The sequence below is a fragment of the Agelaius phoeniceus genome, chromosome 6 (genome assembly GCF_051311805.1).
Source record: "Agelaius phoeniceus isolate bAgePho1 chromosome 6, bAgePho1.hap1, whole genome shotgun sequence".
Lineage (NCBI taxonomy): Eukaryota > Metazoa > Chordata > Aves > Passeriformes > Icteridae > Agelaius > Agelaius phoeniceus.
In genome coordinates this window covers 18,427,537-18,442,909 of record NC_135270.1, presented here as the reverse complement: position 1 = coordinate 18,442,909, position 15,373 = coordinate 18,427,537, and the positions used below count along the sequence as shown (strand labels likewise).

The following is a 15,373-nucleotide window of genomic DNA, read 5'->3' as shown; positions in this document are numbered from 1 at the left end:
CTTGCTTACTCTTGATTTAAAAAATATAGACCTGCATTAATATCTACCTTATCTTCCTGGGTAAGGGGGTGTGTATTTTGTCTGTTTTGGACTCAGAGAGGCTACTGACTTCCTTCAATCAATCATTCAAGATGGAAACAATTAATTCACACAAGTTGCCCGAAAACATTGAATCTGTTTCAAAGAGAATTTGTAATTTCAAAATAGCAGCACAAACAGCACAGCAGGCAACATAAGGCAACCTTAATCACATTGCAAAGATGGGACTGGACTAAAATGGAGAAGCTACTGCCAGAAGAACCCTGTCCTCAACCAGAGGGCAGTGAAGCATGTTAACATGAGACAAGCAGGATATTGTCCAGGATAATCTGGGATATAGGGGGACATTGCAAAAAAGAGAGAAGGGAAAAAAAGGTACTTTAACAGCTAAAAACTCTGCAGGACATCTCTGCCATTTAAGAGGCAAACTTATAGCATTGTACAAGATTCCTCTAGAGAGCAGAGAGAGACTGGAGAATCCAGACTTTCCCAATGGTACCAGAAACTGCTACTTGAGCTGGAAATTAGAAGCCAAACCTTGTCTAGGCAAGGTATGCTTTTAAAACCACTCACGTTCCATCTTAAATGAAAAAACAAAAAAGATGCTCAGTGACAGATGCAAGTAATAAACAGAAAAATCACACATTTTGACCTTTATCCTTTTTGGATCAACGTGCAAATTCTACATCCAACAATATGTGCTGCATGGATCACCAGAGCATAACAGTGTTCATTTATCAGTTCACAAGGACACTTTGTGTTCCACTGCATAAGGAAAGAGGTGAACAAAATGCAGGTTACAAACTAGGGCAGATTAAATCACATAACACACCTGTCAGATTTTCAGAACTAGTGATATACTGGTCACAGGAAGGAGAAATCCCATTCTTTTCCTTCAAGGGTTGTAACAAATTTTTTAAAAATCTTCACTTCTGGAACCTACTGGTGGACCTCAGGCTTTTTTATAGTCATCTGCTTGTGATGTACTGCAATTGCAAACTACAGTTGTTCTACAAGAATTAAATAATAAACACATCTTTGAAACAATGTTATGGCAACTTGGATATCTGTGGGCAAAGCAATTTCCCAATGCAAATTCCAGCAAAACCCATTTTCAGTAAATTGATTGTGATTACTCCTGAAGGGAAAAACATAAAAAGTAATTATAATGTGTGTTAGATATTAGGGCAAGTTGGATTGCTTTATAGATTTAGCCAGGTAGTACTTTAATGAAATTTGCATGTGTAACTTAAGAAGAAACCCACAGGTTAAAGTGGATATTGCCATCATTTTCTCCAAAGCAATTTTGTAACTCAACTACTTCTGTTACAAAGGAATGCCATCTGAGTGGCAAGGGCACAAATTTCCAACTTAGAACAAACCCAGCAGCAATGAATATACTTTGTCCATTAACATATAGTGTTAAAACAGTAGCACTCTTCAAAAAAACAAGCACCATTCACCAGTTCAATGAATAGTCAACTCTGCTCTAGTCAAGCACTTTGGGAAACTCAACTGGAACAAAACCAGGACTATTTAACTCATGCTTTTAGAATTGTCCTGAGTCAAGAAAACTGGCACTCAAGAATAAAACCCAGATATTTTTTCAACAGCTATTATATTTCAAATTGGAGATTTTTCAATCATTCTGATATTTATGTAAACTTAATTCAAGGACAGGTATGTTCTACTGACTACTTTGTTGAGAAATCCAGCAGGGAAAGTGAGGAGACTTGGCACAGATTATGCAAAGTCCATGAAAGTAATACTTTCCAAGTCTAAGTCAAAAGCTTGTCATTCTTCTAAACTTTTAATACCATTTCTAAAATAGTCAGTGAAGTGCCAGAAGCTTCATCATCATTTATTAGCTCTGTACAATATACACAGAATCACAGAATGATCAAATATGCTGAGTTGGAAGAGACCCACAAGGATCATCAAGTCCAACTCCAGGCCCTGCACAGGACAGCCCTGACAATCTCCCCAAATACCTGAGAGCATTGTACAAACATGTCTTGAACTCTTCTCCTAAGGTTCCAACCTAAACCTCCATAAAAACAAAAAAAAAGAGCTTGTACTTACAATTATCCTTGTTTGCTAAAACACTCAAGCCTAAATACCACTGTCTTGGAGAGAATTTGGCTTAACTTACCCAGTTTGCTGACTATTTCTAAACTGGGGTCTGCTAAACTGGGGCAGATTCCACTTTCACTTGGGATTATTTTTTTTAACATGGCTTGTTTAATTTAAAACTTTATGAAGAAGATTAAGAGACATTGCAGAAGGAGAGACAAGTGTAACAATTGAGTTTTCTCTGCAAATCCGCTCTTAAAACTTTCACTGGTCTAGAGCAAGCCAGGGCTCCTCTATGCCTGTTTGCAAAACCAGACCCAAACTCTTCTCCCAAGATCCTGAAACCCTCCCACACCTGGGAGAAGGATAATGATGTAGGAGGGGAGAAGAAAGAACGAAGACAGGATGGAGAAAGGGTGGCACAGCTGGTACTCCCAGCCCCTCAATCCCCAGCCCTGGAGCTCCAGCCCCCCGGATCATCCCATGCCAGCACTCGCTCCCTGGGGCAGCACTGTTCCATGGTGCAGGGGCACTGGGGAGGCCACACGAGTGATGGGCCTGGTGACATTGCCCTGACCCTACTGGAGCACAGGGCACTGGGATGAAACCAGATTCACCTATGGATATCCTCAGAGGGTTGAAATTCCCCAGCATTCCTGATAGTACCAACTATAGCTATTCAGCATCCATGGAGGTTTTCAGTAATCTGGATTGAACAAAATACATGAATGTGAATTATAATCAACTGAAAAACTGAACTATATAAGTTGAATCTACAACCAAGCCTGCTACCCAGTGCATATCCCAATGAAACAGACACTGGGAAGAAAGGAAAGACAAGAGGACAAGACCGATTTTTCTGGGATTGCTGAAAACCATTGCCTTACACTATTAACAAGAACCATTTTGTTTTTTAAATCAGAGGTACTTGAGGGTTTTTTAGTATTAAATAGGCTTTAAACTTACTCAGGCCTCATAGTCACAGGTTTGGTTTGCATTATTATAGAGAAAGCACTGGAGTTTTTAGCTCCTTTCAAACCAGTTTCAATGTGGCAGTGCAATATTATGTCTCAACCTATGCAACCAGGCATTATATTGTATTTTTATGTCTTCTTTATCCAATATGCTTTCCATGTTTTGATGAAAGAGCTTCTCTGGCAATGATAAATGCTCTGGTGAAAAGCAGATGCAAAGCTAGGAGGTGTTCAGACTTGACTCATCACTCAAACTACTTTTCTGATTGACAATTCGGGATCCAAAAATTCATCTTACACTCATGGTCTACTTTCAGTACAGGGTATGTTGTTTATTTTTTTTTTGCATGTATATTTCAGGCAGGGGAAATATCTAAGCAAGACTACACCAATGCAAAGTATGAAGTGCATAAATAAATCTCCATAAGAAAAGACATGAAAAGTGTGACAGGTATCAGTTCTGTCACTTAAAGAGTGACTTGAAAATGCTCAGACACTGGTAATGAGGATGATATAAAATTCCACAGTAAAAGGAAAATCAAACTGTAACCTCTATCTTATACAATTAATATTTTAAACTAACAATTTGTGGTGAATGTGTTTTCCTTGCTATTGAAAAGGAAAAGCACCTCTCAAAGAAATGAAGCTTTATTTTTTTTTCTTTCTGGTTTGAAACAACTATTAATAAGGGATGATATTTATCCCATATATTTCAAATTTCTGTTTTCTAGAAAAATCTGTAGGATTCTATTTCTAAAATACCAGCCAAATGTAAACACTTGCTTAAATTTCTTGGACCAACAAAATTTTCTAATGGATATAATATCTGTTCTTTATGGTATTTTAAAATATTTGTTACAATTTATAAGAAATATGGACTTAGCCCTGTAAAAATAAATATCTGGAAGTAATTTAAAAAGTGTCTGCCACTCCATCTCAACATTTAAAGGATAAGGCACCATACATCAGGAATTCAGAGAGGTGACTTTCTACAAAATCTCTACAAAAATTTCTACAAGTAGAAACTATCAGTGCTGGGAAATGATTAACACTAAGGATAGGAAACAGAGCATGAGACTGCTGGGTGTGCAGAAAGGGGGTGGAGGAACAAAAGGACACTGCAAAGAGAAAATGAGAGTTTTCCTTTCCGGTTAATTTCTCTTTTAACCTTAAGTGGACATTTTTTATGCTGTTATGTATTTTCCTTTTAAAAAACAGTAAAGAAGCTGCCTTACATAACATCCACAGAAATCCTTCCCATAAAAAGCCTCAGGAATACAACATAATCTTTACAAGTTCTCCCTTCAAGTAAGGGAGCAATGGCAACCTGGCAGAACTCACAGAATGATGATTCCCTTGAGAGCACAAGTCTTATTTGCACACATTCCTGAGAATCTGTCAACATTTCCCAATGGCACACTGCCACATGTATATACAAAATCCCTATTATTGGGACAACATCACAGATCTAGAAGAAACCACCTGTTTTCCTTGGTATTTCTATATACACAGCCTAGAATTCAACAGTCTCTTTTTAGTATTCTATCTTTTAATGTCTAAAATAACTGCAGGGGGGTTTGTTTCACAGCCTAGAATGTTTATTACCTGAATCTTCCAAATTACATACAGTTATATGTCTCAAAATTCCCAGTAACGCTTTACTGATAAGTATTTTTTTAAGGTTTTGAGTTTGTAGTCTTTCATATTGAAAGACTGGAAAAAATACTTCAAGAATGAAAGCTGCTTTCATTTACTTTCAAATGAATCTACATTCTCAATTACTTCTTGTCTCACTACAAAGACTCTCAAAATGAAATAAGGAGAAAAAAGGTCTTTTAACTGACTGGTATTCCCTGCAAGTTCAAACTGCATTCTTGTAGGGTTACCTCACCTTCACCCTCCTTTATAAAAGAGAGGTTTCCTGTCTCCTCATCTTTGAATAGCCTTCATAATGGAAAACTGATTGATTTTCTGTTTCCACTATGATTCTATTTCAGAAGTCAGCCTCTCAGTAATGACTTAATTTTCTTGTCATGTATAATTTTCTGTAGAGCAACTGTTTGCAAAGCTTTCTTCATCTTGAGATATTATTGGTTTTCATAGCTCGTTGCAGGTAGGAGCACTACAAGATAATGCTACTGCATTTTATTAACACAGACCACTGAATTCAGTTCATGCAAAATCACTGAATAAAAATTCACTGCTTCTTCCTGCATGAAGTCTGTTCTATAGAAAACAGAAGAAAGAGCTAAATGACTGCTCTGTTCATCACACAATTATAGGCATTGATAATGAAACAGTCAAATGTGTAACCAAGTTCAATCTGAAACCATTTCCTTTTCCAAAAAAATCCTCGACAGTTTTGTAACTACCCTTTCTCATTTCAGGTTTTTCAAAACTCTCAGGATGACAGCTCACTGCAGTAATTTTCCACTATCAGTACTTAGAAAGCAATTCTATGTGAATCCCTGTTTCCATGTATGTTTTGCAACTACATTTCTGGTAGTTGCATCTAGTTCATCTAGTAGATGTTTCACTTACAATGTACTAGTTCATCTAGTAGATGTTTCACTTACAATGCCCTCTTACACCTGGGTCTAGGGGGAAAAAAAGATTTTTTATCTTCATCTGTCCAGGTACATATTTTCATGAAGTAAAAGGAACCTGACTATTAAAATTCTATGCCTATCTCAATTTGGCTTGAAACTGGTCAAATGCCAAAGAAGCTTTAGCAGAGAGATGAAAAATGTAAGAGAGAAAGCTTACAGACACCTTGTTACCTCAGAATCAGGCTAAAAACGGAATTAAGGTCTGTCTACAACAGCACTGTATGAAGCAGCCAAGTCAGCAACAGGATCTTGAAACAATACTGCTCTTCAAAGCCATGAACAATAATTAGAGATGTAATCCCTGCTATCAAAAGAACATGACCATATTGAATGTTTAACCAACAAAAAAGAGATCCTCAGTTAGACAAAAGCAGATTTCTACATTGTGGGGGATGAATTCCATGCAGCTGAATGCAGACTGTAGAAAGCACAGCATCTTCTCCATCTCTGACCTCTCTCCCTCAGTAAGCACATCCTCCCAGACAACAGATCAAGGCTTTTGCAGAGATGCATGTTACTCAGGCATTTCAGAAAATGCACATGCTTACTGTAAACTCAAGTACCTTCACTAGCCTCTGAAATACAGATTTTTTTTTTCTCTAATTCCTTTCTAAGGACAAAATGTTGCAACAGGTGAAGCATGATCCAAACACAGTATCTGATCTTGTGTCCTACAAACCCAGATCAATATGACAAATCATGGACTGTACATTTCAAACCCAAAAATGTCCATTGAACCACAATGTTAAGGTCAGTCCATTTCAGGAGAAACAAATAACACAAATGCCAAGTTAGTATAAATTTCTCCTCCCAACTTTTTAATGTATTTACTATCTCTGTACAAAAGTCTTATTTCTCTTAAAACAGAATTAAAAATCAAACTGAAAGGTTATTCCATAAAACCAGTGTGATTCGCTCTGGTCACATACACTCTTCCAGTCATGGTTATTCATCTGGTTCTACTCAGAGAACACTCTGCCAGTTTCCCACACTAAAGTGCTGGAACAGATAAGGGCAGAAACAAAAGCAGGAGGCTCCCTCCCCTCCCATTTAAAGACCATCTTAACATCTCCAAATCTCATTTTGCTTACATAGTAAGAAAGGACATCTTATTGTTAATAAGTCAGAGAAACATCATCCCAAGAGACAAAAATTAGAAAAGAATGAGCAAATGAGAAAGGAGAATTTTAATGGAAACACAAGAGTTTAGCAGTTCATTTGATAATGATAATGATTCTAATGATAATTGCTTTAGCAAACCTGGGCTAGACATTAGGGAGAACCTTCTAAAGGTGTAGGTAGTCTGGGAATTCTAACATCCATTCATATGTAGATTTTAAGAGTTTCCTAGATAAACTTCTAGTAAAATTAATGTAGTCATAGTTTATTTTGACTTTTTTAAAAATTATTTTCACCTTCCAATACTACTACTTGCACTCTACTACTATTCTGAATATTATTATTCTGAATAGTAGCTTAAATTCAGAAGTAAAAACCTGCAGCCCTACCTGTGCACTCTTTTTCTGGTGCATTTATTTCAGCAATGCTGACACTCAGGTGCCTTCAGAGCAAAAGGGCTCTTTTCTGCCTTCAGAGCAAAAGGTCCCTTGTCCACAGAAAAGATCATAATTCAAAATAAACAACATCTCTACTGAAGACCACAAATCACATTACTGAATGTGTTCAAATTTTCTCAGTGGCAAAAATCTCTTTACCAAATTCCCAGATAAGGAAGATTAATGTAGGTATTTTAAAACCAACAAAACCTAGACAGCTCGACAAGCAAGAAAAGTGTAACTGAGTGCTACAGATTCACAACACAGAAGCCCTGGGAGTGGTTCCTTCATACAATCCTAGTGCTTCATATCACTGGGGGACTGTGAATTTTAACAGACTGACAAGTGAAAACTTGCTATATTTTTATCAGGAAGCAGAATGGTATCTCTGTACCTAATGAATTTTTTGCAAAACATTAAGGGCTGGAACTCTTCTTTAATACACACATCCCATCCCAGCCATTGTCTTTGCAGTCCTTGCTCTCCAAACAGGGAGAAGCACAGATCTGTTCTTGCCATGGAGTAGCCTACACAGTTTTCATGAAGCCAAACTAATTACCTGTGGCCCATCTGGTTTAAACCAGTAACAGAAGTCAAGAAGGGGAAACATGCCAAGCAATACATGCCCTGAAAAGAAAGCATGAAATCTCAGCAGACGGCTAGGGACAAATAAGCCTAAAAACTGCTGTCCTCAGAGCTGAGGCAGGCTGGCAGACCAGTCACTTACAAATTCTTAAGTTACAGTGTAACTTTAAAAATACAGTGAATCTAAAACTCTGAAGTCAACATAAGAAATACACATCTGACAAAAACAGATAATCTGACTACCAAATAAGAAAAAATTAATTTTGACACTTGTGTCAAAATTTAACTTTGACACTTCCATTTTTGGGAAGTCAACTCACCTGCTTTCATGCTGTTTCCATTACGTTGCTTCAGTCTCTTCATAGGAGCCATTTAAGAAAAACTATGCACAAATGAACATCCACTGTGTCACCATTTGCTTCTCCTAATTTCCAAACTATTCTAGTGCCTTTCATGCCAGGGCTGAGTGCCCAGGCAAGCCATGCTCCAACAGCAGAGCATCATGCAAAACAAGCTTGTGCTCTGGAACATACGAGCCTCATTTAAAAACTCTGACACACCAAATGTAGCCTTAATTCCTCCTTGCATGAAATGCTCACCATTTTTCTTCCCTTTGTTTTTTGGAAAGTTTTCCAACTTAATACTGAAACTTATGTAGTAATTGCTCTACACCAGCTGGCTCAGAATTGGTAGAGCTACAAATGACAGATATGCAGAGGAATACATTCCACCCTTTCTTCTGTTTGGCTGCTCTTAGCTGACCTGCAGATTATTCCAATGATTCTCCCCAGTGGGAATTCAAAACCAGATGCGTGCACTTGCTTCAGAAGATGTCAAGAGAGTCAGACCTTCGTTGCATTGATTTTATATTGTAAGGTATAATCTTTAAAAGATCCTGTTCTAAGAATAGATCTGTTCCTCTTGAGTCCTTTCTGAATCTATGCAAAATACATGGAACATCTCATGGCTGCAGTCAGAGCCATGCTGTACTGAGCTGGCAGCCCAACAAACAGTAGCAAAATCAGGGAAGTCATCAGCAAGGGAAACAGATGTAGTTTAGAGCAATTAACATGCATCCAGATTTACTGTCACCAACAGAACTCACTTTGAAAAGAGAAGTGACTGACAGACCTATACTTTGAGCCTTTATACAGGGAAAAAACATGAGCCCAGTAGCACGACTGAGTAGGATTTAATAGTATTACCATAATTTGAAGACATTATTAAACTTGCTCCAGTAACTGTTACTCAGTAATCAGTAATAATTTCCTACTGAGTCTTCTGTTCCCCTCAGTATAAATTCATATCTCAAGCTATATCTTGTGATCCAAATCAAACATATTATACAGGTTCTCTAACATGCAATAAAAATGACTACACCAGTCAGTTAGTCTAGACAGCCCTCTAAAGAGTTATTTCTGTGCCTTCTTGAGTGCTGAATTTTATGCAGAGGGCCCAATTACAAAATTTCTTGGTATGTAACTGTACTCCCTAAATTCCTGACAGTCCCTTTTTTTTTTTTTTTAGGATACTCACAGGAAGATGGACAACTATGGGAACAATAGAGGGCAACGTGTTATTACCAACTAGACACAACAAATATGAAACTGTGCATATTTAACTTTCAAATTTCCCCTCCAGTCCCATTTTCTGTATACTGATTGTCCAATGCAGAGCATATATATGATACATACTTAGTAACTCTACAATAAATTACACCATTTTTAGAATTGCTTGCTTTTCTGTGTGCTCATTTGTCAAACTAGAAAGAAAAGTCAGAAAGATTAAACATGTGGAAAAATTCATCAACAGTATTAGTGATTCCAACAAAATAAGATTATTATGACCAGGTTTCTCACAAATATTGTAACCTTTCATAATTATAGGTGTATGTATTGGTAAAGCAAAATCCCACTTAATAAACAGTATTCTACAAATTTGGTTGGTTTTCTAATATACTGTTATTTGACATAATCTGGTAATTGGAAACTGCATCTGGAACAAGCAGTATGTTTCCTGCTGGTTTAATCCAGCATTATTTACTTACCAAAATTTCAACATTCTACATTCTGTCCCACATAGTCCTTCCTGAGAATGATGTTAAAAGTAAGTGACAGTTCCCATTTCACTCCAAAACAGACACATGTTTGAAGCCTCTTATAATTTCATTGAATTTGTTTACCATACATTATCATAAAAATTACCCTGCTGTTTACTTGTATATTCTACATCAGAACTGGTACTTGCCAGAAATACTTCTAAGGGAGACAGTGTGTATATATACACTGGAATAGCAAACCAACAAACACATCATTCTGTATACACAAAGTTATGGCAAGGCAATTGAATCTGCAGCAACTTCTAAAGATGACAGATTACTGATATAAATCAAAAATGTAATTACAAGTGTCTGTTCCCAATCAGTTTCTAGAAGACCAAAGCACCTATTTTCTTTATGCAAAACACTGGTCAATTGTGGCATCCATTAGGCTGAAGAAGTGTGAGGTCGATGAGCAGTTATTCATTGTGTGCTCTTTCTACTTTTCAGTCAAATATATAAGTATATTTATAGGAAAGGCAGAAAAGAGCATGACAGCACTAAGAGAAGGGACAACATGTCTACCCTCCTGCCAATCTTTCCAAGAGGCAGAGTAGCAAAACTAAGCTGGTATCAACTGCTACTGGATAGGAGTAATGAAGACTGCATAGATTCTGGTAATTTTCATTGCACAGCAGCTCTACAAAGAAAAGGCTAAAGTACTTAAGACAGTACTTCACATCCACAATGTTTTTGCAGCAAGAATAAAGAATAAACTGAGTAGCTAAAATGTTAATTTTGAAGAAGTGGCAGTTAATGCTGGAAAATACCGATAATACATACCTACAGAAGTTTTAAGTAACAGGAAGAGAAGCTGTAGATTTTTTTTTCCTTACATATGCAAATATGAAATCCGAAGCTGGGGATGCTTGCTGTATTTTGATGAGACAAGAACATACATTGTGTTCAAGTACTTGAAGATAGAGAGTGGATTGGGTTCCTGTAGCTTTAAAATGAAAGCAGCTGCACTACAGCTGTGCATCTCAAGAAGTCAATAAAGACAGAATTTTTTCTAGAAGCTGGGAGGTTAAGTGTACCTTTTATCAGGAAGAAACATGTTTGGTTTTAATTTAAATACTGCTTTGATATATGCTGTCAGAAAGCAGTTAGGAGATAACAAATTATTCTAGCTAAACTCTGTGCAATTTGCCAATAGCAGCATTTTTTGAGAATGTCACGAGGACAGCGACAGCTCCAGTGGTTTGTTTACAAAGTGCTTCACTCTTGCTAATAATCCCCAACACTGTGTCCCACAAGGCTGAATGAAACCATCTTGCTCACTGACCTCTGCTTTGTACTGGCAGGCATGTTATTAAAACACAGCTAAGAACAGCAGCTATTTTGCATACAATTACTTAAATCAAGGATCAAGGTTTGACATATCTGGTTATTATTATGCTAGACTTGACAAAATTACTGAAAGTATAAAGCTACTCTGTGTTACCTGAGACTTCTTAAACAATTGAAACAATCTTTCTAACACTGTCTTCCACGCATTTTAATTATGATTGATACATACAAAGCTCCATAGTTTTAGAGATTTTTCAGCAGATTTTTAAATCTTTTTCTCAGAAATGCAGCAGTAGCTCCATCTGTAACTCTAAAACTCTTAATAGTGACAAAGTGGGGAAGGTGGGGAAATGACAGAGGAGATGCAACTGCTGCAACAGGCAGGAACTTGTCACCATTGCCCCCTATCCCTTTAGTCACATGTTCAATCAGGTGGAAAGATGACAGGGAATCTTTTGTGTCCTGTTTGCCTAAAAGGTTTCTACCAGGGAAGGTAGGATGTGATTCCTGTAATCCATTTCTCTCTTGGACTCCTGGATACTCCTCAACCAATTCATGTCCTTGTGGAGCTCCCTGAGGGCTTTCCAGGTCAGGAAACCCCCTGGGCAGCACTAGAGTGCCCCACCACAGATCATGCTGGCAGGGCAGCCTCTCACCTCAGCACCTGAGTTTACTTGTTTACTTCACAGTTTACTTTCTCTCATTTATAGATTCTGTACAACATTAAGAGATAAAGAATCATCTGTTATTCAAGGAGCAGCTACTGTCTTGTAGCCTGAAGAGAGGTGTGTTAAAAAGATATCCATCACACAGGGCAAACTGCCTAGTGCATATCCTAACCATCAAAATGTCAATAAAGGGTATAGTGTTATATCATGAAGTGACACAACCAATGCCATTTTCACTTCTACTTTGCCCAAAGCATTATACTTCAGGGAATGATAAAAATTGCCATCACTAACAACCTAAATACAGGGTTATTTAGCACTGTGTTTAACAAAATGAACAGCTTTTAATGAGTGTATACTAAGACTTAACTTATTTATATCACATGTCCAAGGTCTGTAATAAACTACAAATGCCAGGAAGGCAATGGTTATGCAGCCATGGATAGATTGAGAACCTTTGTGAAGAAAACACCATACCTACAGCTTGCAGGAGCTTTTTGTCTTTGTTCTTTCTCACAAGACAGCAAGAAACAGAAAAATTACTGATGCTCCCTCCAATGATAGTGTTTGTAAATAAACCTTATTTTCTTTACTCTTTGTTTTCTTGACAGTAATTGGGAAACACAGTGGAAAAAATGGTTGCTGAACATGGACAAAACATACAATAATCTAGTCAGATAAAATTCAATTTACTTGCACACAGAAAAGAGTTACTACACAAAGTCTCACTTTTTGCTTTGAGAATACATTCCTAACATTTTAAAATAATTTATGTACAGAAAAACAAAATAACTGACCCAATGCCTATGACTTATGAGAACAGGTGCAACCAAATTTCAAGGTCCATTTGCCATATTTATTTTTGCCCCCAACATAGTTATGCAAGTGCACATTTAGGTATAAAGGTAGTTCACTCCAGCACAGATATCCTATTTGGAAAGATTTGTGAAATCAGTATAATAACATTCATACATCTTCCCAGTATAAAACACTGAATTGCATATACTTAAGGCAGGAATTTAATCAAGGATTAGTAGTACCAATGGAGTTACTCACCATCAGCAATGGACAGAATATGCCTGGCTACCCACTGACCTTATATAAATGATACCCATAGTTTATACATGCATCAATGTCCATGCATGTTAAAACCAGTAAAATTCTAATTTTTTGAGACATTCTGTTGAAAGACAGAGTGGAAGTCTTCAGCAAATCATCTGCTCCAGCAACCACTTAAACACCACTGGAATCCTTGCATGTCTCTTCAGACATCTGTAACTGCAAGACCCCAATCCACAAGGGAGAATTACATACACACACTTCATAAAGAATAGCTTTGGCTCCTGCTGTTCCTCTCTCTTGTAAATCATTAACATTTGCAGGAAAATCATGCAATTCCTAGACATCAGGTGGGTGAAAACACTATCTCAAACACTGTTTTCTACCATGGGAGCTCTACATGCATTCTCTGTGACAGTAAAGCTTGCTAGAGAGATTCCTGCCTCCTAATCAACAACCGAACACATTCCCAAGTCTTGATTACCCTTGATTATGCCAGCTCAACTGCCTCTGGTTAATGTTGTGAAAAGCTATAAAATGTGTGGATTTAAAAAGAGTGAAGTTTTCCTTTAGACCAGAAAATTTTACAAACAAACCAAAATCCAAAGGCACCACTGGAATCTTCAGTTACTAAAGCAAGGTTCAGTACAGGATTGGTCTCACTTAATTTTTGTTGAAAAAGTTGAATTTGAGAAGTTAAACAGATGATCCAACATGTTTTCTTCCTGCATCCCACACTTGATCTCATGTGCACTGCTGCATTTTCCAGATGGGTTTTCCCTATGCAAACTGGTATTTTTAGCTCTTAAGTGTCTCCTTTCAGATAGCATTTGCTGAGAGACTGCTTTGATCTTAACGCCTATCAAAAGAGTCCAAATTACAAATTCCTAAATAAACTGCTTACATTTGACTATCCTCTCTTTAAATTTTAATCAGGGTAGAACACAAAAGGGACAATGTTTCAGCTCTTAACATCCCAGTTGGGTAGGATATTCCACATACTGTTCATGTCTCTGCTATCAGTCTATTGCCAGCTGCTGAACTCTGATATATTATTTCATTCTTGATGGTACTTATTTCCATGCCTTTTGCTGTATTTTTGATTAACAGTCCACAGTGATTCCAAAAACTAAAGAATGTAAGATGCATCAAAACACACTTTCAACCATGTGGAAGTGTTAAAACCCAAAGTGAATTTCAAGACACGAGATATTTAATACGCAGTAGGAGGTGCTTTTCAGTTCAAGCCTTGTATCCTATAAATCAAATATTTTCAAGTACAGTTGCTATCCAACAAGTCAAGTAAGGGAGAAAGAAAATTTCAGAATTCTGATTATTGATATAATTAAATCAAATATATTTCTAAGCTTTAAAGTATACATGGCGATTGTGAGTGTTTTAGGATGTTTCCATAAGTTATGAATCTATTTGCAACAATCTATTTACTCAAAAACTTTGTGTTTTTTTCTAGTTAATGCAATAAGAACACACACATGAAAGACACAGACAGGTGGCTTATGTAAGATTATTGATTGAAAATAATGTGATTAATGAATTCTCCTGGGCCATAAAGGTCTATGGATAAATCCCAAAAACTTTAGGAATGCATAAAGATATATATAATTGGTTTAGAAAAATGAGACCTTCTTTTCTATAAACTACAGCTTTTATTTCTCACAGTTCCTCTACAAACAGGCCATTTAGGAACAGGCATGTAAAATTTATTTCAGATTAAAAATTGCACTTTAGACAGGCATCTCTTTCCAGATCTAATAGTGCATCCCTAAATCCCAGTTCAGAAAGGTTTCAGAACTGTGATCTCACTATTGTGTCAATATTCAGGACAGCAGGAGGTAGCAATGACCACACAAGATCCAAACTTCAGTGTGGTGTTCAACAAAGAAATAGTCCTGAAAGATAGTTATCTTAAAAATACAAATTCTGGTCCAGGCAAAATGTGTTTAAGAATACAGAGGTTTTACAGAGGCTCCAACTCTTGTTTAGGACTTAGAAAAAATAGACAGTAGAGCCCCACATGACTTACAGAGACAAAGCAGACTTAGGTCCCTCTGGCTGACCTTGGTAACATCAATAGGTATCACAATGAACAGGAATGCTGAGGTTTATGCTATTCTCCACCTTCTCCCTACCACCAAAAGCACAAACGCACTTCAAACGTGAACACTGTTTATAGCAATTACTTAAATTCTACCACAGCATGCATTAGCATTTTAAAAAGCATCTGTGTGATGCAGTGACTGATAAGGCATTTTAGAAAAATGTTTTGAAATGTTCTCTTTTGCTTTACCTGTAATAGACTAAAACTAATAGCAACAGAAAATTACTTTTTTAAGTAACTATCAATTGGGATGAGATGTAGGATGTAAGAGGGCAGCATGAAAGACTGGAATAAATGACAGCC

General features: G+C 37.0%; 1 protein-coding gene across 3 annotated transcripts in view; it reads right to left on the bottom strand.

The window, feature by feature from the left end:
- CHID1 (chitinase domain containing 1) overlaps positions 1-15,373 on the bottom strand; it is a 96,691-nt gene that overhangs the window by 61,258 nt on the left and 20,060 nt on the right. The window lies entirely within an intron of this gene.